General features: G+C 43.0%; 1 protein-coding gene across 29 annotated transcripts in view; it reads left to right on the forward strand.

The window, feature by feature from the left end:
- Rbfox1 (RNA binding protein, fox-1 homolog (C. elegans) 1) overlaps positions 1 to 27,854 on the forward strand; it is a 1,527,688-nt gene that overhangs the window by 1,073,946 nt on the left and 425,888 nt on the right. The window lies entirely within an intron of this gene.

Below are 27,854 nucleotides of genomic sequence, written 5' to 3' on the forward strand. Positions count from 1 at the left end.
GCTCTATGCCTCTTCACCACCTCTGAGGCTCAAACTTTGTCTCCCTGTAGAAACTCTCCCATCTGCTGTCTTGCCCACCTCAGACTCCTCTACTTCTCTCTAATTTCTGGTGAGCAGGTAGGTAAATATGTTGAGATACAGCTTTCTTCACACCTCTGGGCTGCTGGCATGTCCTAGTAGTTTCAGAGAAGGCTGAAAGTGAAGCTGAATAGTCTTTCCACAACGTAGCATAAGCTGTATGGTCTTTCTGTTCGCTCACAGAAATGTCTACATTTTTCTCCTCTCTCTTTTGACATCACCTCTGAAAAGTGAAGCAGATATTTTATGAGTGCACACGGAAGATTGTAGACAGCATAGTCTAGGCAGTGTGTCTTACTGTAAGAGGATTTCTGTTTGTTTCGTAAGCTGCTTTACTGAGAAGTAATTTACATGCTATAAAATTGCCATACTTTAAGCATAGAAAGAAGAGGTTTTTTGTGGTGCTGACTGAGTTGAGAAGCCATCTCCACAACTAAACATTCTGAATTTGACTCCTAATCTCAAGGCTCTAAAATTAAGAGAGAAAAAATGTAGAGTGTTTTTGTGACCCCAGGAACATCAGAGAGTGGACTGGTGCTCATTCACACTGTAGCAACTTCAGGCAAACACCAAGCTACTTTCCCTCTGTGAATCTGCCTGTTCTGGATGCTCCATGCAGATAGAATCATTTGGTGTTTGCCCTTTTGTGAGCTGCTTCTGTGAAACGGTGTCATGTTTTCATGTGACCTATGCAACATTGTGTATCTCTAGGGATGATGCTAAGTACCATGTCTTACATCTACGCATAAGTATCCTGGGATTGGGATACATCTCTTAGTTACAGTGAGTCATGTCGTTGTACATTTGATAAGAATATCAGTCAGTCCAGGCTCCCTGTTTATGATCAGTAGGAATCCCACCCACTTGTCTACTCATCTATCTCTGATGATATTAGCTGTGACCATGTGAGCTAGGAGCTCAACACAGCCTTGGGTAACAAGAGCACCCCACCACATGAGCTATTGGTGGCCATTTCCTTCTCCAGGGGACAATAGAGAGAACTCAGTTTTATGTTGGTATGCACATTACTAAGAAAATCAACATCTTAGGGGGTTGAGAAGTCTCAGTAGAGCATTGGTCATGCAGTAAGGAAGACCTGAGTGGGATCCTATCAATCCTTGTAAAATGTTGGGTGCAGTGATACAGGCCTGTAATCTCAGTACAGGGAAGACAGGCACAGATGGATACCTGGACCTCATTGATAGTCATCCTATCCCAATCAACAAGTTTATGGTTCAGTAGGGGCCCTGTATCAAAAAAAGAACATGGAGTGAGGTAGAGGAAGATAGCTGGCATCAACCTCTGATCTGCACACACACATGGGCACACAGACACACGAGTACAGATACAATACACAGATACACACACACACACACACACACAGAGAGAGAGAGAGAGAGAGACCATGTTTTCAGACAGCATGATCTCAGATGAAAGCAAGCCCCCATTTGGAACCTTGACCATTGTGAGTCTGAGCTTTTCTTACCTCTAGACCTCCAGCTTCGCCTCTAACTCATCCCCTGCAAAAAGGCACAAAGCATCTTGATATGGCTTTCTCTGACTCTCTTTTAATGAACAGAAGGCCTGCTTGGGGAAAAGGGTACTCTTGCTTTGCTCAGTGAGGTGGGGGTGGGGGGAAAGGGGTTGAACTTTATTCCCAGTATCCAAGACTGCAATGGACATTTTGCTGTTCCCAGCCAGAGAAGTTACAGGTATGAGCAAAGAGGACAGTGACACCTGACTGAGTGACATTCAGACCAGCCTTCACAGTGACTTCAAAAAGAACTGGCTCACAGTACAGGTTTTGAGATTCCCAAATAGCTTATCTAAGAAGAAACTAAAATATCATCTCTGCTAGTTGGTTCAGATATTCTTTTTGTGTGTATCTACATGTGCATGTGTCTGTGTATATTCTTTGTATGTTCATTCATGCTTCAATATGTGCTCCTGTGTTAATGAGGGTGCATGGATCTTGTTATGGTGTGTGTATTGTGTCTGTATATGAGTGTAACCAGTTTACATCTAAATATATGACTGTGTGAGTGTGCAAGTTAAAGTGGATATGTGTCTGTAATCCTATGTCCATTCCACATACATATGTCCATTTGCATGTGTGCTCATGCTTTCATGCACATATGTTATCTCTGCCTGTGTTTGCACAGACAGTGAGCCTAAGGCCAGGATCTATGTCTTTCAACATATGTGTCCTACGAGACAACCAGACATGACCAGAAAAGTGACAGAGATCCAGAGAGAGCCAGAGGGATGGACATTTTGCTGTTCCCAGCCAGAGAAGTTACAGGTATGAGCAAAGAGGACAGTGACACCTGACTGAGTGACATTCAGACCAGCCTTCACAGTGACTAAGCAGGAAAGTAGAGGGCCTTTTTTTCAAATTCTCTTTTCTTTCTTATAGTGCTGGGAATAGAACTCAGTATCTGTAAACGCTGAAAAGAGAACCCAGTGTTCTGTACATGCTGGGCACAGAACCCAGTCCCTGTACATGCTAAGGAAATACTCCATGTCTCAGCCACACCTCAGCCTGGAAAATTTTTAAATGATTTTGATAAACAGAAAATATGATACGAATCAAGTTTTAGGCGTATATTTTATATGTATGCTTGTATGCTTTGTACATGTATACATGTGTATACACATGTTTATGCATGTATGTTCATATATTTATATGCACACAGGCATATGAATATATGTGCATATCCATGTACATATGCACCTATATGTATGTGTGTGCATATTTGTGTATGTGTGCATCCACATATGTATTTATACACACACACACACACTCACACATATATTTGTATGCATGTGTGCTTATTTGTGTACATGCATTTGCATGTGTAAGTTTGTGTAAGTATGAGCACATCCTTTTGCTCCTAACAACATGCAAGCTTTGACAATCAACTCAGAGTGTTCCGAAAGAATTTTTGGTCATGATTGCCCTCCGTTCACTCTCTTCCCCTCCAGAGTCGGTGAGGACTCTGCCTCACCGCTTCAGGGATGTCTTCTGGATCTTGGTAGGTCAGTCACTGGCCACCTCCCATCTTCTTATGTTCAGTTAAGACTACTGAACATTTCTTCTTCTCAAGGGTTCAGGCTGCTCCTGGTAGGGCGAGATCATTGCTTTCACAATGCTGCCTGTTACAAGCTGATGGCCACAAGAAAAGGTGAGGTGAGAAGGGCTTGGGGCCAGACAAAGGAACCCTTGTGAGCCTTTGAAAATGAGCAAGGCATTGGCCACCAGCAGTCTCTTTACTCCTGTTCTTGCAAGCAGCCTGGCTGCCTTCTTGTCAGCCCTTCTCAGAGAAGCCTTGTTAATTCACCCCCATGAAAATGGAAGTTTCATACACATTGACATAATTAATGAAGAGCCAGGCAGCATGCTCTACCAATTAACACCACAGGGAAAAGTAAAATGGGCTTTCTTTTGGCATGTTGTGCCAAAGTTAAGGACTGTAACACACAGCAAATAAATAGAGATGCTTTTAATGAGCCACAAGATCGAGCTGAATAACTCAGAGAATGGTGGGTAAACACTGCCAACACTGGCCTCTGTTACAAGTAATTGATGAGTGCAGTTAGAAGTTTTGGGGGAAAGGGAGCCGCCGGCCATTGCAACTGTGCTCATTTATAAATGTGGGTGGTTTTTTGTTTGTTTGTTTGTTTGTTTTTTTCTGAAAGTTTCCTCTAGGTATGTTAAAGGATGTAATGTGCTATTGGAAAAAATTATGAGCGACTGAGAGTTTTGTAGTGCCTAGAAAATATGATGGAGCTGCTCTAGAAAGAAGGAAGAGGGAAGACGGGGGGTTAATTTTTACACACTATCAGACTGTCACCATTCACCCCTGCTCTGAGTACACCATGGAAACAGAACGGAGGAAATTGCTACTGTGTCGCTGGAAACATTCCACTCCTTTGAGAAAACCAGACGGATAATTTAATTATTTTTCTCTGTTTCTGAGATGAAAACATGACCTTCCACCAAAGGGACTTCCTGGTCTCTGAAAAAGCAAGCTCATTGGTCCAAGAGAGTTTCCTGGCCAAACTGATAAATATTACATCAAAAAGTTTCAATCAGTCATGTTCAATAGCTGTTTGACAGTGTTTCATAACCCAAATTCACAATGATTTTTTTAAATGTGGTTTATTTATTCAAGTTACATCAGCATTTAAAAACTGGAATGTCTCCCACAGAGATGAAAAAAATGTATGTTTAATGTCAGAGAACTTAATATGAATACCAAGCAAAAACAAAACTTAAATATCTACCAACTGCTCTACAACCTTCCATTTCCTCTAATTCCAGCGTTGGTCAGGAGTTCATTCTCATCTGAGAGAAGGATAACTAGATATGGCAGCCAGCAGTACCCTGGATCCCTCTCAGCTCACAGTTCCAGCATCTCCATCACATCATGATGATTATGATTCTACTTCTAAATTCTATGTCTTTCATGCCACGTGGCCCTGGATTTAGGGCTTACTTAATCTATTTTCACTCAAGGAAAGGGGAAGGCAATGCCATGCTACAGAAGAAGGTGGCCTCCCATCATGGTGCCAAATGGCGGCTGCTAGATAATTGTCTGTGATTTGACCATACATAGTGTACCAGCCTGTGATCACCTTGATTTCAGACCAGTCTCTGGAAAGATGAATATTGTTATGGAGCTATTTCCTTTGTATTGAGAGGCTCACATATGGAAAAAGAAGGGAACTCCTAAGACTTAGATTTCTTAGTCCTGGGAAGCTCTGGGATTTACAAGATCCACAGGGCTCTGACTAAGATCATGCAAACAGTAAACAGGAGACAAGGAGGCTCCAGAGGAGTGTGCCAGCCTTCTGGTGAGCTCTGGGGACGTGGCTTTTCTGAGTCATTGGTGAGGCCAGCTGGAGTGTACTTTCCTGCGATGCAACTGCCTTAGTCATCCATGCTTCTGGAGGTGAGCCCTCACCCATCCCCCTGTATGTAACCCCAGTTAACTCAATGATTCAGCAAACTAGACTTGCATGAAGTCCTTTCTGTGGCCCGACATCTTTGCACTATTTCAAGTGATGAACATTATTTATGCGTCCATACAACACACCAGTTTCCATCAAACAGAGACTAAAACTTCATCTTCTTTCAGTGTAGGATCTTTGCCTGTGGTTTTAGATCGCATGCCATGTGAATGAGGACTGTGGAGTAGTTTTTCGATTATGATTTCCTGAACTGGTCTCACAATCATCATAGATACCAGCTTTCTGTGGCATTTGTAGTCAGTGTCTGGTGTATAATAAATAAATCATAGCAGCCCAAGAACAGACATTTTGCATGGATGTCTTACTGTGTCAGGTTGCTTTCACTTCAAAGGTTCATTCTTCCTCGCGAACATTTCCAGGACATGTGTTCTAGAAATTCTAGTCTACTCATAGTTCAGAGAATGATAAGAAAGGAAGGAATACCTGCCCAACTAAGAAAACAACCTTTCACCCTCCGACTTTGGCAGTGAAGCGCTTCATTCGTCTGTGTTTTATAAAGCATTATCTGTGCCACTGAAAGGATGCAAATTAAAACACCTGCCTGGCACATTGTAGGGAGGGCAAGAAATCATTTGGAAATTTCCAGTATAATGTCTTCTCAGCCAGCAGGTTCCTCTCAGAAGGTGATGTTACTAATTACAAAATGGAAATGTCTGCCTTCTATCTCTTTTCTTTGTAATTCTCTCTCTCCTACCACACACACACACACACAGTAAGAAGTACTTGTGAATTTCAGTTCAGCTCACCATCTATCGAAGCTGGTTATTCCCCTAGAATGGTCCTGCCTCTTAGAGGTGAGATCAGAGAAAGTCAAGATGCTGACGACCAAGACATTGATCTCTCTTCCTGGAAGAGGCTGATTCATCTTCACAGATCCACGAGAACTGGCATCTCAGCGTGTCCAGCGACAAAATGGGTAGAAAATGACAGAATGCAGCTGAGGCTTCTAAGCCTGGGTTTTCTCCTGCGAGGAAAAGGGAAAAAGGCTGGGTGTTCTTTTTGCCATCCTTAGGCAGCCTGTCAGTCATCTAACAGTCCTGTGTGAAGACCTGAAGCCAAGTTTTGAATACTCTCTGTCACTCCTTACTGCTGATCTCATGAAAGACACTGGTGAATATTCAGCTAGCAAAAGGAAAAAGAAAAAGAAGAAAGAAAAGAAAAGAATGTTCATTTCAAAAGCCCAGCTGGAAACCAGAGTACTATGGAAAGGACTTGCCACAGGGCAGGTGGCTTACAAAGGCCCCTCCTTGCTTCTTTGAGCTTGTTTATTTTGCATGAGCTCAATGAGCCCAGGCAATTAAAGATCTAACACCGCATTTGACAGGCAAAGGAGCCTAGGGTGTAGACTCTCACACTGACTGTGTAGGTAGTTTTCCTGTCAGCCCCAATTACAAATACATTCCTCAGCAAGGACGATTTTCCTCCTTCCCTTCTCTCTAAGATGTTAGGGCACAGAGCAGCCCAGAGCTCTGTCAAAATGAATTGTCCCCCACCTCTGAAAAGTTGACAGAACAGGGGCGTGACAACCCACTGCAGGCTAACACTCTCTTGATAATGGGACCCAAGGGAGTCAGGAAAGGAGTGAGCAGTGTGGAGTTGTGCACCTGGGTACTGGCTGCTGTCCCGCCTGGGTTCAAATCTTCCTTCCCTCTGTTGGTTGTGTGTCAGGGTTTGTTGTTGTTGTTTTGTTTTGCTTTGCTTTGCTTTGTTTTGTTTTGATTTTACAAGTTTCTTAGTACGTGGGAGTCTTTTTTTTTCCTTATATGCAAGTTATCCAGACAGCATGAGACTGTGTGCCAGGTTTAGCCAATACAAAACATTCTCTGTACCAATTATTATGCAAGTGGCAGGCAGAAACCAGCACTAGGAGCTATCCAGTGTCCTCACCACTACCCCTGCCATTTATAGACATTGTCAAGTAGTTTACTGAAATGGCTGTTTGTCTGCCACCATTTCCCACTTTGGCTTGCCCAGCAGTTTTTTTCCCATATGTGATGGCATCTTTCTGGGAAGTCCCCTCTTATCCAGCACGAATCGGCACTAATGCGATAGAACTAAGCTTGGGAATGCATGAGGCAGCTGCATCCTGGGAAGCCAACTGCCAGAATGAATAAGTGTAGGGCACCTGCATCTTCAAGGACCAGAGGCTGATGAATAGCAGTGTGCACCCTGAGAGAGTAAGGCAGCTACTCATTATAGGTCAGCTCAAGAGCTAAAGCCTGAGACCGGAGCCATGAGAAGAAGACTGGGTAAGACTACAGATTTATGGTTGAAGTTCAATGTCTCCTTATTGGTGGAGCATGTGAGTAGCTCCCTCTCTGAGCCTAGGTAGTGGTTTCAGAGATCATCAGGTCACTCCCTATAGGGAGAGTTTAGAGTGACACAGTGCTAGCAACTAACAACATGTGTCTTACTCAGTCATGATAAATTAGAATGTACACACCAGAAGCATGATCAGATGGAATGGGTGGTACCTGAGAGCCTTACCTGAACAAAAGTTGTATCAAATCTCTGATTGACAGTTGCTCCCTTCCATTCTCCATCCTGGTGCAGGGCTCCAGGCTTCCCTCTAAGATAGCCCAAGTCCTTCTAAGGACTCTTGAACATGTGACCATTCATTTTAGCTTCAGTGTCTTAGCCCAGGGTTAAAGATGTGAGGCCCATTCCTTGCTGTGTGAATGAGGGTGGATGTTATAGGAGACACAGGCATGTAGAATTATAGGGTGAGGATGAGGTGGAGAGGAGTGGGGAATAAATTCTGAAAAGTTTTTATTTTCATTTTTGTGTAACAGAAATGATGTCAGAACCAGCTTTTTGTCAATAAAATCTGTATATATCTTATGGTTTGCTTGCGTGGCAGCTTAAGTATATCAAGTTGAAAGTGAGTATACACTAGGATAGACACCACTAGTTATTCTGATTATGTCTTCTGCAAAGCTTGCAGTGGTATAATTATAAACATGGCAGTCAAGGGTATACTATTAGTGTACTTTTTAAGTTTATGACCACTGAAAAGGGTAGGTAATGTTAAAGCATAGAATATTCTGACTTTTGCAAGACTGACATTTTCAAATAATATTCTCTTCTCTTTCCTAAAGATGTCTCAGTTGGGAAACTTACATAATATAATAAATATAATATAATATAATATAATATAATATAATATAATATAATATGAAGAAATCCCACGTACTAATATTTCAAGGATAAAATGGCTGAATCGTGGTACAAGGAAGAGTGATGGGATGTGCTTTTCTCAATGTTAATAGTAAGTTTAGCAAGGTTCATCTCAGTAAGTCCATTCCATCAATTTTCTGTTTTTATCAGGAATGTTTGAGTGGTGCCCATGTGAATTAGCAAGACGTGCTACCCCCTTTGATCTATAATGGAGATGCTACCTAGGCACCTCTAGCTTATGGCTCTTAGTCCTAGCTACAAACACTTTCCTGTAAACACACTGACACCCAGCCTTCCTGGCAGCACCACTGACTTCATTCCTGTGGGAGGAGGATGGTCCTTAGGGTTCTAAATTGTTAGGTTTTTGCCTTGGCTGTAGAAAGAGAGTATCTCAAAATGGAAATGTTTCTTTGCTGAAATTAAATAGAATGAGCCAATAAACTGTGCTTTGAAAGAGCCTGAGTACTTATGAACTCATCAGTGGGATTCCTGTTTAGTGATTCCCTGGCTGCCAATGACCAAAGACCTCATCCTGAGAGGTATGGGGTAAAAACCAGCATCACTCAGGAGCAGCCTAAGGATGCAGATTCTCAGGCTATGCCCACTGAGTCAGAACCTGCAGTTCACAATGCCCAGGTAATTCGTGCACTCGAGTTAGAGGAACAAGGCTCCAGCAGCAGTGGAGGAAGCTTATGTAGGGAGAATCTATTTTCATCGAGCCTTTTCATGGAGACGTTGCTAAATGTCTGGTGTTGAGTAGACATGTGAGTGATGGACTCTGAACCTATTGTGAGAATTGAATAAGGGAGAAATAAATACAAGTGACACACAAATGTTCCTATGGATCCCTGCTATTCCTCATTATTATCTTCTTCGCCTACGTCATCATCCTGTGTGGTCTATACAGCAACCTCAGGACCTGAACTATGAATCTAGATGAAAGTTGGCATATTGTCTTCAACTCACAGGCCTCACTGAATGAGGTTAGAGCTTTCCTTAAAAGGAGTCTAAGGCAGAGTAGAATTGGATACCTCATAGTTCTCATCTCTATAAAGTTACCCAGACAGAAATCAAAACATAATTTTCTTTAGCCCAAATCAAAATACAGTATACTTTGGGAATTATGGCTATTGTGACCCCCACTTGGTATAACCACAAAATATCTTTAGGATTATGGCATACTCTATCTCTAGTCTCTGCTTTTCTTAGTATCCATTTTATTCCATGGACCATTTTCTCCAAAGGATGGCTACCAGATACTCAAGTTGAGTGCTGACTAAGATCCTGCCCACTTGCCAGGACTGAAAGGAAAGACCACCTTCTCTACGGCTCCAAGTCACTGGTTCACAGATGACAGTAATGTAATAGCATTGCCCAGGAACTTGAGAACTCCTGAACTCCTGGCCAGACAGTGTGGCCTCAGAAAGTATAAGACCCAAAACAAGGCTACCTGCTGAAGGAAGGGGAGTTTCTTTAAAGTACAATGTGTTATTACTGTATAACAGAGATATGGGAATTAATGGTCACTGTGGATAAGCATAAGTTGTGTGTGTGTGTGTGTGTGTGTGTGTTGGGGATAACTTGCATCAATTGTTCAATGCCAGTATGCATTATTAAATGCTCTACAAGAAGCATCTTCAAGGAAGAATGATTTATTTTGGCTCACAGTTTGAGGGTACAGTCCATCATGGTGGAGGGACATAACAGTAGGAGTGGCTCTCTACTACAGTGGCAGCAGAATAAGGCTTCTTGTCCACATCTTTGTGAACTAGGTGGCAGACAGATCTGGGCTAAGAACATGCTTGGAATATAAACATTCACAGTACCACCCTCAGCTGTCCATTTTCCCCAGCTTGGCTTCCTCAGTTAAAGGTTCTGAAACTTCCAAAAGCAGCTGAGGAGCAAGTGCACAAACCCTCGAGCCTGTGAGGGACAGTCTGCATTCAAACAGAGCTATCCATTCTCCGAGAGAGCTCTAATTTCCCCTGCCATCTCTCTTAACTGTTCCTCTCAGCCAGGTACCCTTTGAGGAAAGCCATCTGGAAGCTGTATCTGGCACAAGAAAAGAGGCAGCCATTTGTTTAGTTAGCCCAATTTGTGTTCATTGCAACTCAGGAGCTAAGTTTCGAAGACTCAGTCTCCGAACCAGAGAGTATCATGCATGATGAGTCTGAGCTCACAGCCAAACAAGATGGCCACCAGATATTCAGCTTATAGCTAACCTGATGCTCTCTGCAGGACTTACATATGAATGCCTTTTTCTCTGCTGGTAAATTTCTCAGCATGCTGGGCCTGGCCCCTACATACAACTATTCACGAGGCTGAGGCACAAGAGTCTCAAGTTTAGGTTCTGGTCATGGAATGAGTTCAAACCCATCCTGGGCAACTTAATTAGACTCTGTAGTAAAAGCAAGAGGTAAACTGAGAACTAAAGAGTTTTATGCTGGAGCCGTGCTGAGCATGGATGTCGCCCTGTATTTTATAGCACAGTAAGGAAAACAAACAAGCCAAACTCAGAGCAAACTATGCTGTTAAAAAACCAAATCCAAGTCAGAGTTCACAGCTACAGGGCTCACCGGGCAAATGGACTTTGTAAAGCGTATGTGGTCTAAGATTTTTGCTCACATACTGGGTATGTGTATTTACAAGTGAGTAGATACACATACAAATATAAATGCTTAGCTTCCCCCTGTCTCTTCATCAGAATGAAAATCTGAAGTTGAAGTACAACTCTCTTCTCTCCAGAGGCAATTTGGAATTTCTTCTTCTCTGGCAAACTTTCTATCTGGCCAGCTTTGGTTTTTTGGGCCTTAGAGACATTAAAGTGTGCATAACCTGGAGTGACAGTAGCATGCCACTCTACTCATGCACAGAGCAATTATTGCTGTAGATGTGTAAGTGTGTGTGTGAGTGTGTATGAGTGTGCATGTGTGTGAATGTGTGTCTGTGTGTGTGAGTATATGAGTGTGTGTGTATGTGTGTGTGGTGTGTGTGAGTGTATGTCTGTGAGTGTGTGTGTGAGAGTGTCTGTGACTCTGTGCGTGTGTGTGTGTGTGTGTGTGTGTGTGTGTGTGTGTGTGTGTGTGTGTGTGTGTAGGGTTGGTATCCCCTCCTCCCACAGCTCAGGTTGCCGCAGAATACACCATATGCCCTGTTTTTGTATGTCTCCGTCTGTCCTCACTGTGTGTCAATCAGGCACTGGAAGACTCTGCCACGGCTTTTCTCTCTGCCTGCCCTGCTCCCTCTCACCAAGCCACTGCATCCTCTTCTCCTTGCCACCTCCTCCCCCATCATGTAGGAATTTAGCATGCTCTCAGACCAACAGTATTAATAAAGCACTTAAAAATATGCAATTTTATTCAGGATTATTTATCTAGCTATCTCCACTGAAGTGCTACTTCTGCAGCGATTCGGATGCAGTGAGTTCCCTAGGGACAGCTTCTGGATCGAGTAGAAAGCATGTGAAGGCAGGAATGCTCGTTGCACACTGGGCTAGCCACCTGGTTCACAGCAGAGGGTGGGATAGTCGGGCACACAGAAACCCTGTCTGCAGGGATGCGGTGCATATTCCTTTCCCCCCTACCCCAATTACCCAGGGACCTTTCTGTGTCATGGGAAAGGCTGGCAGCTCCCAGTGTTTCTGCATTCCTCCGTGTCTGATAGAGCTAGTTACTGGTAACATCTGTCTTTGCTGGTTTCCTTGCCAGAATGATGAATTATCTCACATCCTTATCCCATTCTCTGTACTGGAATTTCTTCACAGGCAGGTATTGTTTTATTGGAGGGTGTTAAACAGCATTCTGGGTGTCTGGTCATGAGATCCTAGTAGAGTCTTGCCCACTCCTCAAGTTATGACACCCAACATGGCACCTGCTATGCCTTAAAGTCTGCTGGGGTGACTCTTCCTGGTTGAGAACCCACTGCCTTGCATCAGGTAGCAACTGGTAGGCTGTACCTTTCTTGAAAGCAGCACTGGGCATGGCCTAGCTCACTATTAATTGCCACCATGATGTAAATTCCCAATAAATTTTGTCATATGGATGAATAAAAAGATATCCTTGGGGATGAAGTTGTATTCATCCCCAAGGTAAAATGAGAAGACAGTTGTAATTTGTATTCACCTATGAAAAGGAACATCAAGATCCCTATTCTATTTCTTCCTCTGCCCCCAGCCCCAAGTGTCATACTCACACACATTCAGTACAAGTTTGCTTAATGAAGCCCTCAGCATCATTATGGAGCTCTTAAATAGAGAACTGCCTGTGCAGTGGTTTGAAGTACATGTTCTCATTTAATTGAATTCCCTCTATGATTTAGCTAGGTAGGTAATATCACACAGATTTTATAGACTAGGAGATTGAAAACCAGAGAGCATCAGTGATTTTCCCAAGGCTACACAGCTATAACAGAGTGAGGAACGAACACAGAACTCAAGCCTGCAGAAGTTCTCCAGAGTTCTTTCTTCTCTGTGCATATCATTAGATGCAGCTGGGATTCTGTACAAACAAACACGATGCACGAGTAGGAAGAACAATAATCCCAAGGTAGAACCTTCAGGGGCTCTGGTGAGTCTAATGGTTCTCTCCATTTGGGGAGAAAACTGGACTAGGGAAAGCAGACCTTGGTCCAGAATCTCAGGTTCCCTTAAGAGTGAGAAATATGTGGGCTGGGAGATAACACAATGGGAAAAGCTATTGCTGTACAAGCATAGAGACCTAAGTTCAAATCCCCAGGACCCATGTGAAAGTTGCCATGGTAGAATGCATCTGTAATGGCAGAACTCTTAGAGCAAGATGGGGGCAGAAACAAAGGAACCCCCAGAAGCTCAAAGGATAGCCTGGAGTAGAGTGAAGAATAATAGAGATTGTCTTAGACAAGATGGAAACAGACAAGGCATCAGAGGTGGTTTCCTGATCTCCATATGGGCAATGTGGCACTTGCCTGTCCACACTCACTCACGTAACGATGCACACAAGCGTACTACAGTACAGAGTGAAATGTTTTACTGACTTACAGCTCCATGTTCTCCCTGGAACTTCAAGAGACAGAAAGAGATGGATGGACTCGGGCAGAGAGCATACTAATATTACCAGGCTTTATAGGGAAGGGTCAGGTGAGGCAACGATGTTCTAGAAGCTTAGGGAGCAAAGACTCAGTGAGGATAACACATACAAGATGTCAGTGGACTATTTTAAAAAGTGGTTAAGAGATTCAAAGAGAAATATGAAGAAGGCAGTACTCTGAAAGGTCACGGAAAGTAGTCAAGTAAGAAGCAAAGTCGTTTAAATACAAAGAGGGGAAGCTTCGCATACTCCTTTCATGCTTCAGGGAACATCAGTCTGGAAGCTTGCAGCATCCCAATAACGCAGCACCATCATCTGCAAGGCACCGATGGGTTTCACAAAGACATACTTTTCTCCCTGAAGTTGATGGTGTTCAGAAATGGTCCAGATTTCTTTTTAAATGAAATGCAACCACTGTGCTCTGTTTACATTAGCCTTAAAGATAACAATGTGTTAGACCTTGCCCTACACAGGATGTGTAGAGGGGGTTTGTCAGTGATATCTTGTCACGTCTGAGCAGCTCTGTACCTGGAAGTATGGGCAGGAAGTTTAATAAGAATGTGATAACTGGAGTGTCAGTGAAACGGGAGAAGGGAAGAGAAACAGGAGTGGGGGAGAATGGGGAAGAAATGAAGGGAGAAAGAGAAAAATGGATGGTGGGAAGGGAAGAAGTATGGAGGAAGCAAAGGCAAGAAAAACGGGAAGGATGGAGGAGACAGAAGTGGGGAAGAAAAGTAAGGAAGGGAAGGGGAAAGAATAAATACACGTGAGAACACTTCACATAGTTAGCTGATTTTCTCCCGAAATTGATACCTACCTCTACTAGTTAGCAAGTCCTATCGGATCCAAAAGGCCACATCTCCAGTGTTGCTCCTTCTCCCTGATGCACGAGGCACTGTTGTCATTCTCTTTCCTGGACACTGCACCAGGTACCTTCTGCTTCTATTTTGTTATTCCAACAGAAGCCCAATGACCTTTCTAAGAGTACCCTTAGCTTACATTCCCTTCCCAGCTAAAAATCCTAGAACTCAGTGGAGGGGGTTCTCAGGAGCTGTGTGAGTACTGGCTGTGGAAGCACAGGACCCGAATTTACAAGCCCAGCACCCACGTAAGAAGCTAACCTTATAGGACCTGTGCTGGCAACCCTAGCACTGGGGAAAAAGACAGGTGAGTCCTAAGAGCTCGATGACCATCGAGCCTCACCAAAATGAGACGCTTCTGAGCCAATTTGAGACTCTGACTCAAGGGAGTAGACAGAGACCTGTAAATGAAGACACCAGAGGTCCTGATTTGTTGTCTTCTGCATGTATGCATGTACACACACACACACACACACACACACACACACACACCCCTTTCTGAAAGTCTGACTGTGATAAACCTTCCCAGCCTTATCCTTTGCTTCTCATGGCATCTTGACCTCCTTATAATTTATTTCTATCGCAGCTAAAGTCACCTCTTCTTTACTCTCTGCTCACTCATCTCCTAACAACTCCATTCATTCTTTACACTGACTTGTATTTTGCTCTCAGCCTATCTCGTTCATAAAAGCAACTCTGCTGATGGATATGAGGGCTTGGATGGCATGAGCCCTAGATCAGTGCTTGTTAAATGAGATCAATGGGTGGTGGTTATTATGATGATCATTCTGAAAATCTCCAAAGTCCACTTTGCCCTGGAGCACAAATTGGCTGAACTATTTGGGATGTGTTTATAGCCAGCATCCTGAGTGCCCGGCTGTTCTGTAGTACTCTGCCATTTCAACAAGGCCCATGACCTTCGTGCAAGGTACTGGCCCACTGAACTCTCAGCTTTTCTTTTATTTATGATGTGTGTCTCAGGGACAATGACAACATCTGGGAATTCACTAAATGACAGTTTTCCCTTCCATTCCTTTCTCTGGTTTATTTTGCCCAATGCAATCCTATTAAGGGAAAAGCTAATTGGTCACTAGCTTCGTTTCTGCTTAGCTTAGCCAAAAAGTCAATCACCAGCAGCCCAGAGCTGCTGCGGCTGCTCAGTGCATGTATTTCCATCTCCATTGGCTTTGCAGGTCCTGAGAGAATCGATGGGAATATGTTTAATTCTATTTTGATATTTTTCATTTTCAGCAAAATGGAGACAACCTTGTGATAATGATAAAGAGAAAGGGGCCCTCTTGGAGATTGCTTTTGTGAGAAAGCTGGGTGTGTCCCTGGGTGTTCTTGTCTGTTTATGGGAGTCTGCCTGGTTTTCTGACGTCTTTGTTTGTACAGTATGGGAGTCATTCAGGCGATGATGCTGTTAGAGTGCAAAGCGATGCTGAGTTCTCAGACAGAAGAGCATTGCTCAGAGCACATAAAGAGTAACCCCACTGTGGAGAAAAAGAGTTCATCAGTGAGCTAAATGCCAGCAGGCTCATTCTGCACATAATATGGTGAATGGTGGCAAGTAGTCTATTTGGTTTGGCTTCCATTAACTGGTTAGAAAACTCCAACAAGAGAAAGATCAAACTTTGCAGGATGAAAGCTGACAGGGCAGGATGTCAAGTTGGCTCAGTGGTAAAGTGTAAACCTGAGAGCCCAAGTTTGAATCCCCAGAACCCATAAAGGTGGATGTAATAATATGAATCGGTAATCTTGGTGTGGGGAGAATGGGGAGGCACATGTGGTTATAGGAGAGTCCTTAGAAGCTTCCGGGCCAGCTAACCTGGCATGTGCTACAAGTAAAAAAAAAAAAAGAAGTCCTTTCTCAAACTCATGGAAGGCAAGGATTGTCACCCAAGATTATCCTCAGATCTGCACGTGCACACATGAATGCACATGCATACCCAGAAACACATATATACATAAACACACATACACAAATATCTTTTAAAAGCAGACAAAGCAGCATGCTACCTGTTAAATAAGCCCCCTGCTCACAAAGAAGCAGAGACTAGCTTTAACAAACATATGCACTAAGTTCTATTAAAGCTAAGCATTAAAAATAAAATGAAACTTTCTATCACAAACAACCAAAAAAAAAAAAAAAAAGAAGTGAACTTGAACTTTGCCGGTTGTGCCAATCTTTCCACACACCTGTTCTGAACAGAGAAATAAGAAGAAAGTAATAGAACACATTCAAACTCATTTTCAATTTTCTAAAGAAAAAAGCAAGGCACATTTGGGGTACATGGCTGTTTTTCAGCATTTAATAGGTAGGAATTTTATATATCCCATAAGAATTATTCACGAACATCTCCCAGTTCCATTTGCTGAGATCTATTGTAGGCCTGCTTTTATAGCTGCAGCTTGGATCCAAGAAATTTATTTCTACTGCTGCAGTCCGAGAAAGGGAATGTCTAATGAGTTTTCGCTGGGTGAGTCAAAGCCCCATGCTGGAATTCTCCTTCCTAGTGTGTGCTTCATGAACAGGTGAATGTAAGGTGGACAAAGTTCTGTCAGATACATCGAAATCTGTGGATCATGAGTGTGTGCATTAGGAATCAGCATTCACTCAATGCCACATATTTTCAAAGCACCTTAAAATGATGGCATTCCATTTAAGGGAGAGGAGAGTTCCATTCTGAGAATTGTGGTCCCATTTAAGGAATGGGTTACACACCAAGTCATCCACACGCTCAAGGTTGCTAAACCATAGCCATTAGCATAGCATCACCTGGCAGGGCAGGCAGTGGGAGGTGGGACTGTGCATCGAGTGTGTGCTGGAGAAAGGGCTGGCTTTCCCTGAGTAGGGAAGTATAGATAGGGCAGGTGTGGCAGTACAGTCTCGGGGAAAAGGCTTTGCTTCTGAGTTGTAGCCATCATAGATAATCAGTGGCTCTGGGGGAGCTCCAACTACACTGCCTGTGCAATCTGATGCAAAGTTGAGCTTCTTTCCCCCTTTGAGTTAATGAGAAGCTTTGTTTGGGAATGAATGAGCCCCTGTGTTTATGCACCGGGTGCTATTTTCTCCTGTGACTTTAAGAAGCCCTTTATCTAGGTGTGGCTTCACACTCAAGGGGCTGAGACAGGTAGATAGGTTATGAGTTTGAGGGAGGCTTGGTAAAAGAAAAGTAACGGGAGACATAGGGAAGGAAAAGAAAAATAAGGGAGAAGAGAGAAAAGAATGGGGACAAAGGAGGGAGGAAGGAATGGGGAAGTAAAGAAGGAAGAAAGAGGTAGGGGAGAAAGGAAAATGGGGAGGGAGAGAAGGAGGGTAGAGTGAGGGAGTCCATTATATTTTTCTTCTTAGCAGTTTATTAGAACTTGATCAGAAAAAATAAATTCAAAGTTTAAATCTAAGTAGCAGCGCATGTCAGCCTCACACGAAAAATAATGCTTTATTACCGCCATTCCAGCTTTTACACTTGAAGGCTATTAATCAATGAGGCAGCAAGGACCCTATGAATATTGATCACAGTCTCCTTGCCCTCCTGTGAGCGGTCTCTCTTAATGACAGCCAATTTCAATATTCATTAGAAAGGGTGCATTTTCTGGATTGGACCATCGCTGATTAGTGACTGGAGGCATTTCATTAGACCGTGGTGGTCTTGTTTAATCAGATCAAACACATCCTGGGGGTAGTCTATCTGGATGCTCCAACCTTCAGCAAATTAGAATGTTTTATTATTTGTACTCTAAGTTGGACACCTAAACAATGCCGCTATTAAGAATTGATCTGTTCTAATTAATATCTCAAAAATCAAAGCAAATAGCCAAGTGGTGTATTCTAGATTCCTAAGGGAAAGCCTTGGTACTTCATATTAAGAGCGGTCCAGGCTTAATATAGTCTGCTTAATGTCACATTCTTTCCTACTTGTACTGTGTTTTCTGAGACAGGCTTTCCTGTAGTCTAGGCTGCCCTTCAGCTCTCTATGTCGTGGAGAATGCCCTTGAACTTTTAATCCTCCCACCTCTGACTCTCAAGTGTTAAAATGACCAGTATGCACCCCACCCCTGCTTTACACAGTACTGTGGATCTAATGAAGGGCTTTGGGCATGCTAGGTAAGCATTCTACCAAATGAACTGCAGCCCCAGCCCTGACTGTACAGTTTTAATACAATTTAAAGAAAAAAGAATATCATGCATGTATTCAAAAAAATCCTTTCCATCTTATTTTACCCAGAGCATCATGGTCCCTTTTTGGTTCCTCCAGAAACATGTGGGTCTGTTTTCCTTCTCAGCTGGTATTTGATGTGGTAAGGCCCTTTGTGTTCCATACTCTCTCCAGTCGCACACCTAAGGATCTTGCTTTTACTTTCTTCCCTATGCTATGAATGGATATTTCTTGACTATAAATAGCCTCTTTGTGAGGTAGTCCCTAGCAAGAACTTACTCAGAGAGTGAGGTGCTAACATGGCTTTAGTCATCGCTAAAACAGTCAGTTAGAAGCCAGTGAGGAGGCTAAGGGGTAGAATAACTTGCTATGTGAAGCTAAGTTTGATCCCTGGAAACCTCATTGGAAAGAAAAAAAAAAAAAAACTATTCCTGAAAGTTGTCCCCTACTCCAGGCCTGTACTGTAGCATGCGTGCACACACACACACACACACACACAAACACACACACACACACACACACACACACACACACACACACACACACACACGCTCTCACAAACCTAGTATTAAAAATCAGTCTATTTACTGTCCTAGCACTGGGTTTCTTCAGGACATTTTAACCCAAGCATGTACTGTACTTTAATTGTATCTCCACATGTCCCTTTTTCTCTCCCTTCCCCACTCCCAAGAACCCCCTTTGTTTCCCTACAAAGTTGCTTCTATGTTCAAGGCATGTATACGTGCATGGTTTTATGTATTTGTATATAATCTAGAATCTAACAATAAGAGAACACACATGGTGTTTGTCTGTCTGAGTCTGACTTAATTCACTTGATATGATAATCTTCAGCTGCATCCATTTTCCCGTAAACAACATAATTTCCTTTTCCTTTATAGCTGAATAAAATTCCATTGTGCAATGTAAATTAGTCCTGCCACTATGGAAATCAGTACAGAGATTCCTTAAAAAGCTAAAAATAACTCCTCCATATGAGCCAGCTATACCTCTCCTGGGTATTTGCCCAAAGGACTCTAAGTCAGCACAGCTCTGCTTTTGAAAAATATTTCTCTACTATTGTGAGTTTGCACTAGCATTTGGAGGCCAGCAGTCATTGAATATGCAGGCAATGGAAAGGGAGACTGGCCCTGGGTCTGACATTACCCCCATGTCAGACTCTTCAGCAATCATGGGGTCCCCAAGAATCCTGTGAGTCTGATCTGACTTTTATCGAGTGTCTAGTGTGGTGCTAGTTCCTAGGGATGCCATTCAAGGCATTCTCTGTACTCTGCGGACACCTTGAGAAAGGACCTGGGGTGGCCAGGCTCTGGAAGTTGTGCTCTGTGGGAGAGCTTATCACATCTCGCACAAGACTGGTTCAGGACAGGTAGAGTTCAGAGGGAGCTAGCTGCTTCCCAAACATCCTAGAGACCACACCCCAGCAACTGACACAGTTGACAGCATGCGAGGCTTACATGTCGGTGGCTATAGCCAAGAATCACTTCTTTACAAGGACTTCTGGATTCTGTCTTTTCATGTATACGTGTACATACTGAGGTATTGGTCTCAGTGAGAACCTGAAGCCCCTCCGTGTCCCCTCCGTGTCCACTACACCCCAGAGAAGACCATCAGAAGGGATCGAAGGGAGTCTGGTTGTTGATTGAGCAACCTGCATATATTAATTTCTATTAACGTCATAAAATAATCTCTGTATAACACTGTAGTCTCAATACCACTCAGAATTTTGCCAAAGGTTTTTAAAATTACATTTACATAGTTGTGTCCTCTGTGCACCTCGTGTTAGCCTACATCAGAAGGAAGTGCATTAAACAAACCTTCAATGAGATTTTGAAGCTGGGGTCATGGCTTCACACTCCCAGATCTACCTTGCTGTACAGCTGACTTTAAGATGGTCAATTCTGCTTTCAACCCCTGAGCTACCTGCTCCCTACTAACATCTTCATCCCACCGCGGGCCAACACACCGCATTGCACAGGGTATTTCTTTTGCCTGGAATATTTTACCTGAAAATCTTCTTCCCCCTAGAGATTAACCTTCCTCCTCTTTCAAACGTTGCATTAGTCTGTGCATCATCAGGGAAACGTCATTCTTGTCTCTTTCCTTTCTTGTATATCCCCTGAATTCTAATGAGGTAGGCATGCAATTCCTTCTGTTGTCTTGAACTGCTTATAATCGCTAGAAGACATAGTTTAAAATAAACAATAGGTATCTTCCACCATTGACATGGGGACAGGGAAGGAAGGCCAGAGGCTCAGTAAATCATGGATCAGCAAAAGAGAACATTTCAGTGCCTCTGTGTGTGTGTGTGTGTACCTGTGTTTGTGTGAGTTTGAGAGAGAAATAGAAACAGAAAAGAATGGGACAGTGGCAGGCACCTCTGCCCCTGGTAAGATTGTGACAGCACATTTATCTTGTATTTGATGATTATTTTATCTTCTGAACCTTTGATTAAGGTAGTTAGTGTATTAAAATTTGCTGATGTTGTATGTCTGTGAATTTCTTTGAATCAGCAGTAACTTACTTAGAACCAAAAATGGGGCATGTGGCTTGGAGGAAAAAAATAAATATCATTTATATTCATCTTACTACTTTAGACTACAGCTTCTAAAGTAGACCATGTGGCTCAGTGGGCTGAAGGACAATAGTTGTTAATATTTGGTTGATATTTCCATGTTGTGAAACTCCCTCGTGCTCTTCTGGTTGTTAGTATAAATCTGAATGGTCCACCATTACCTTTGAAACACTATATATATCAGGCATCATCTTTAGTGCTTTCCATATCTTAACAAGTGGATACTCAAAACAATGTCTATATATGTAATCATCATCATCATTGTCGTTGTCATCGTCACCACCACCATCGTCATCCTCATTTTATATAGGGCAAATCCAAAGCCTTGGCCTTTTCAAGCACATGGTGTGCTAATGAGATGAGTATGTTCTTTGTTTACATTGCTTTCTGTTCATGGATGATGTTTTTAACATGTCTCTTAATTATTTTTTAAGATAGTCTCATGTAGCCCAGGCTAACCTCAAATTCTGTATATAACTATGGACAATTCTGAACCTCTCTCTAATCCACCTGCATTCACTTCCCAAGTCTTGAAATTACATGTGAACCCTCTTTGGTCTAGTTATATGTGGTGCTAAATATTGAACTTGGAGCCTTGTGCTTTCCAAGCAAATGCTGTTTCAGCTCAGCTTCATTGCTAGTCCATGACTTATCTACTAAACTATGGATGTTGCTTTGGGTATAAATGGCTGTACAAGAATTTTCTGCTTTTGATATGGTATTTTGCTGGTTCCCGTGCTACCAGACACTTGTATTTGGTTGTGAATACAGGCACCCTGGGGCTAGCACTTGCTAGGTTAGAAACCTCTCCTGATTCTGCAAAGTAGAAGTTCCAGGAAAGGAATGAGTCCTCAGCACCAGTGCAGGGCCAGACACCAGGGTGCGTATCTGTAGAGCCAGCAGCACTCAAGAGGAAGGTGGAGGGCAAAGAACTGAGAGCCAGCCTGGGCTACATGGGAGTTTGGACTGTGTAATGAGACCTACCTTAAAAGGAGAGGAGAGAAGAGAAGAGCTGAGGAGAGAGAGGAGGTAAGGAAAGAGAAGGGGAAGAGAGGAGAGGAGAAGAGAATGGAGAGGAGGGGAGGGGAGAGAAGGGGAGGAAAAGAAAGGGAAGGGAAAAGAAGAGGAAGGAGAGGAAAGAGGAGAAAATGGGGGGAGGGAAGAAAGGAGAGAAGAAGGGAGGGGAGAAGAGGGAAGAGGAGAGGAAGGGAGGAGAGAAGAGGGGAGGGGAGGGTAGGGGAGGGGAGGGAAGGGGAGGAGAGGCCCATATGGCTTCACTCTGTCATAGACCACGTGGAGTTTTTTATTCTTTAGCTGAGCATGCCCATGTGCCTTGGTTAACACCAAGGGTGTATTTATCCTACTTTATCTCAGTTTGGGAGGTTTTCAGAACCCAGGCAACAAAACTAGTTGCCTCCCAGACCCTCTGGATTGTTTTTGGAAAGGCCGATGGCTGCCTGTAGCAGAAAAGAATCTACTGGGAACTTGATGGCTTCCAGTATCAGCATGGCTATTTAATAAAATGCTGTGCTCATTAAAGAGGCCTCAGCCCTACACAAAGAACAACAGGCAAGCAAAATATGACAACAGTAGACATTCTTCCTGGGAAAGAACACAGCCATTGGTTATCCAGTTACAAAGGATCAGCCCTGAAAGCGTTCGTACAAGGAGGATTGCAGAGACTGGTTAGTAGTGTTCACATAAACACTCACATATGTAAACATAGATCTAGATATCGACTATGTACACACACTAATACATAACTATAGTCATATATATATAGTTAATAAAATAAAGGGGCTATGAATTGGAAGAGAACAAAGTAGGGTATATGGAAGGGTTCAAAAGGAGGAAAGTGAAGAAGAAATGATATAATTATATCATAATTTCAAAAATAAAGGAACTAATCATACATATGATAGCTCTCGTGTTCCAGAGCCAGTCATTCTGAAAGTAAACTTTCACAGTAAACGCTTGCACGAGGATGGCCCGGGTGCACAAGATGTGTTAGGACAATGGGAGAAAGGGTTTTTTGTTTTGGTTTTGGTTTGTTTTGTTTTGGTTTGGTTTTTCGAGACATGGTTTCTCTGTGTAGCCCTGGCTGTCCTGGAACTCACTTTGTAGACCAGGCTGGCCTCCAACTCAGAAATCCACCTGCCTCTGCCTCCCAAGTGCTGCGATTAAAGGTGTGTACCACCCGGCCAGAGAAAGGTTTTAAAATGTTTTGTTTTTTAATTGAAAGTCATGACAAAGGGAAAATAACTACCAATGCAAACACATAGCCTTTGTCTCAAGGAGAATAAGAAATCAGTTATTCAGAAGTTGACTGTTAGTGACTGTGGTCCAGGAACACCAATTTATGTTACCCCAATGTCATATTTCAAAGTGGTAACAGTTTTGCTGATGTGCTGTTGCCTCCTCCTCCTCCTCTTCTTCTTCTTTCGCCTCCTTCTCTTCTTGTATGAAATAAATGTTGTCTATATAGCACTGGCTGGTGGGGAACTCACTCTGTAGACCAGGCTGGCCCATAACTCACAGAGATCCTCCTGCCTCTGCCCCACGAGTGCTAGGAGTAAAGGTGTGTGCCACTGTGCCAGGCTTCACGTGCTATGGTAACAAAAGAAAGAGAGAAATCGAGGCAGTTTTAAATGCATCAGTGGTAACATTAAATAAGTAAACTGAAGCAGAGTGGAGAAACTTCACTATAGGCCTCAGATGTTATCTAATGAATGCTTGGCCGGCGTGTTGGTGAAAAATAAGGTTTTCTTAAATTAATGTATTACAGGTTTTATCTTTTGGACACAGGATGTTGGAGGTTAGCAAGGAATGGCTACTTAGGGTTCTAAATACACCCCCAAAACAGCAATTAGGCACTGGATCTTCATTCCACCCCCTGCAAAGTCACTGAAGTTCTTCTACCAGTCAATCCCCCTGAAGTTCCAGCTGAAGGTGTGACCCCTTTCTAAAGATTTCCATTCACATAGCTTTCCTCTTTACCTTCACTATTTTTCAGATATAATATTTTGAAAATATGTTCAGATCTGATACAAATAGACCCATATACTATGTACCTGTGGGGCAGCAGGTATAGTTCAGGGGTGGCATGCTTTCTTAGCACTTGTGAGGCACTGGGTCCCATCCTCAATACTGACAAGAACATGCTTGTCCATAGTTTAGCAAGCACATGTTCATATGCACTCCTGTCTCATTCAGAAATACTATTTCTGCAATAAAACACCATGATCAAAGTAACTCAGGGAGGAAAGAGTATATTCTGCTTATGTGTACACACTGCAGCTCTGGAGGCAGGAACTGAGGCAGAGCCTATGATCATGCTGCTTGATGGCCTGGTCCTCATAGCTCGCTCAGTCTGCTTCCTTATAGAACCCGGGACCACTGGCCCAAGGATAACATCACCCACAATAAGCTGGGTCTTCCTGTACCAGTCACTAATTAAGAAAATATACTACAGGCTTGCCCTCAGCCCAAATCTTATGGAGGCATGTTCTTAATAGAGGTTCAAAGATAAACATCTTCAAAGATGGCTTTAGCTTGTGTCAAGTTGGCATAAAACTATTCAGCACTTCTTTGCCGATGGATGGATGGATGGATGGATGGATGGATGGATGGATGGATGGATAGATAGATAGATAGATAGATAGATAGATAGATAGATAGACAGACAGACAGGTGTGTATGTGGACATATACACATATATGCCTACCTATATAAATAAATCTGTGCATGTATATATACTCAAACAAATATTAGCATATAAGCTTACTATAGATCGGTGTTATATGTATGTTTATTGGTTAGTCAACCTTGGTAATGTTGATATTATTACTCTAAACATTTTAAGGTTATCCCAGTCTGCAGTGTAAGTTGTAGGATATTATCAGCACCCCTAACCTCCATCTACTTTCTGGGGCAGCAACAGCTCCTGCGTCTGGTCATGAACTGTGTGAAAGTGGGGAAGTGAGCTCAGGAGTGGGTATCCTTCATCTCTTTGTGCTCCACATAGGCCATTACTAGTTGTTTTGGGTTCACGCTTCCTTGAGTTCCCTGCTGTGGCAGACAGTAGCCTCAGACTGTGCCTAAAATAAATGCTTTCTCTCTTGATCTCCTTATGACACCTTATCACAGAAATAAGTATAAAACCAGGACAGTGTCTGAGATTATGTGGACCTTCATCAAAGGAAAGGCAGGTACCATTTGTTGGTGAAATGTCAGTTTGTGTCACATGATAGCCATGTAACCTTGGGCAAGTAATAGGCTTTTCTGGGCCTTGAATATTTTCATGTATATGAAGAGTGGATATTTTTCTCTTCAAAGAGAAGTGTGGAAGAAAACAGGAAGTTGCACAGCTGTAAAGGAGAAGCATTTTCAGGGAGCAGAGGTAAGAAGCATGAGTAGGAGGTTGGAGAGCTGCCTCACACCCTGTTTCTGGGCCATGAAGGACCGCTGCCAACATGTCCTGTTTCTTCCAAGACTAGAACTCACTGTTCATAAGAGTACAGGATTTCTACATGGGCTGTCATGGGGAGGAAAGATCCTTTAATCTCATCAGACAGAAAGGTATTCACATGGCTGCCAAAGCAATGTGATGGCTGCACATCCTCAGCCATGCGTGTGCTAAAGAAGGATGCTCAGGGTTGCAGCATGTGTGCTGGGGGTTGCAGTGAAGCTTCAGTGTCTACAGGGTTCCTGACAGTTGCCTAGGAATAGTTCAGACACTGCATCAGTGCATAGCCTGCCTACTCAGTCACTCAGTGGAACAGCAGCTCTTCTGGATCTGTGTCCCTGTAGTGTGGTACCCCCAGGTTCTGATAGACATCGACTATGTGTCTGCTGGGGATGCTCACACCTACTCCTTGTCAGGTAGAATTGACTAAGCAGCTCAAGGAAAAGGCCATCTGTTGATTGAGACTTCACTGTCTTGGGCAACCTAGGGGTAGTGGGTAGTTGTGATGTCTCTGGGTGGTTCAGAGGGACAGCCATGGTACCTGCCATCCCATCTTCCTCCTCCTCTAGTCCTAGTCCTTCTTCAAACTTCTTCCACTTCCAATTCTATTCCCCCTTCCTTGATTCTTTGATTTTTAGAATATTGAGTTAATGTGTGTGTGTGTGTGTGTGTGTGTGTACATATGTGGGTATATATGTATATATACATGGATATATATGTGTGTGTGTACATATGTATGTATGTATTTATGCATATATGTATATGTGTGTGTGATATGGTAATGCACTCTCCTCATTGTTTGGCTACAAACATAAGAGTTTAAGGATACCAATATATGATACATTAGAATGTTTTCATTAAAATTGAAACACAGCCACTATTAAGTCTAAAAGTGACTGTTGACAAACATTTATTAGTTTCTTACTAATAGAGCCAACAACTATTCTAAGAGCTTCATGTACATTTAGTGTACCTGGCCTCCCAAGAACCTTGTAACTAATGGCCTGACACCACCCCTACTGTAGAGATAAAGAAATGGAGATTCAGGAAGTTCACTGTTGAGCCACCTGTCACTCAAAGAGCCTGTGTACTGGACACTCACTTCAGCATCATTAGAAATAGTAACTTTGTAGAGATTATTCCTAATTTATGTGTATGTAGGGATCTGAATATACCCATCAGATCCCCTGGAGCTGGAGTCAGAGGTGGGTTTGAGTCATCCCCTACTCCTGATGCTGGGAACCAAACTCAGTTAGTTCCTCTGCAGGAGCAGCAAGCACTCTAACTTGATGAACCTTTTCTCCAACTGCAATTGCTTTATTTTAGTCACACATACATACATACATACATACATACATACATACATACATAGGTATTAGAAAAAGATTTACACAGGTACTCTCTATTTACTCTAGGCTGGCCTGAAACTCACTTCTTCCCCATTCCTCCCCCTGAGGGCTGGTGGTACAAGTATGAGCCACCACATTGAAAAAGAAACATCTGTTTCTCATCAACTTCATGGACCCATTGTCTCTTCAGATGTGTAGAAAATTTCATGACTAAGATGTGTGTATTTCCTGGGGAGACTGTATGGAGCTGAAGTCACCACCTCAACATGGTCTTTGTGCTTCTCACACAAGTGAAGAATTGGGAAGTAGCCAAACATTTCTTGCCCCCCCCCTTTTTTGTCATTATTTCCCAGGTCAGTTTTCAGAAGCAACACCATCACCCAGGTGGTTCCTCAGCCCCCAAATTTACATATTTACGATAATATAATTTCCATCTCTTTGTAACAGTTCTTTTCTAGGAAAGTATGATCTGCCCAACAGAGGTAAGGGGTGGTGCCTTGTGTTCACTGCTCTTTAGTCCTGAAGAGATCCTTGTCTTGAACCTTGATGGCCCTGGAGAGGCCTACTGAAACCCTCAGGGTGTGTCTCTGCAGACCACACTGGTCTTTCCTGGTAAGCATGGCATTTTGGCATGAGGCTACATCACACTTTGTCATGCTGTGACTGAGCATGGCTGTCTGCTCTTTGGAATCATATCCAATTTTCTTAAGTGGGATTGTGTTTCTGGCTGGCTTCCATTGGCAGCAAATCCAGCAGTCACTTTCAGTAGCAGACCTAGTGGAGAGTGGACACTTTAATTAGGACACAGTAGAGTTGGCCTAGGGCCCAAGTCACAGACAGAGCTCTACTGATGTTGCCACAAAAGTCTATCAGTCTGTGGCTTGCTCCCTTTGGGTCTCTCCTCAGTCTCACTGGCTTCGAATATTGATTTGGTAAAGGTCAGAGGAATTAAACCCAGAAGCTGAGAGCTCTTTGTACCTTTAGGTAGGCTTCATTGTAGAACGTACATTTACCAGTCTACTGCTCAAGCTTCTACTTGGGGTCCTGATTTAATGAAGGAAATATCCCTGTGCTG

This window comes from Mus musculus, chromosome 16 (assembly GCF_000001635.26).
Source record: "Mus musculus strain C57BL/6J chromosome 16, GRCm38.p6 C57BL/6J".
Lineage (NCBI taxonomy): Eukaryota > Metazoa > Chordata > Mammalia > Rodentia > Muridae > Mus > Mus musculus.